The sequence below is a fragment of the Fukomys damarensis genome, unplaced genomic scaffold, assembly GCF_012274545.1.
Source record: "Fukomys damarensis isolate Sample0158 unplaced genomic scaffold, DMR_v1.0_HiC HiC_scaffold_22, whole genome shotgun sequence".
Classification (NCBI taxonomy): domain Eukaryota; kingdom Metazoa; phylum Chordata; class Mammalia; order Rodentia; family Bathyergidae; genus Fukomys; species Fukomys damarensis.
In genome coordinates, this window is record NW_022900934.1 from 24800169 (window position 1) to 24800511 (window position 343).

The window sequence follows — 343 nt, forward strand, 5'->3', positions numbered from 1 at the left end:
AGGGAGTGAGGAGGGTCCGTGGTAAACACAGGGGCCAGTACACAAGTGACAGACAGAAATACAGCTCTCGAGGAAACCAAAACCAGCATTATTACAGCTAAAGACAAGAAAAGCCTATGGCTTTTTAAAAACGACTTTCTGCCAGTACCATACAAGTCTTACAGAGATGTGCGACAAGTCAAGTGACTTAGGACAGAAGCTACATTTTCAGATCATTTCAACTGCAAATGGTCGACCCTTTCCGTTGAGGATTCAGCAGTGGCATTAGCATAGTCCAGAAGCTCAATGTTGGATTTGCAAATACAGTTTATTTTACAGAAATTCAACATTATAAACAGCAGGC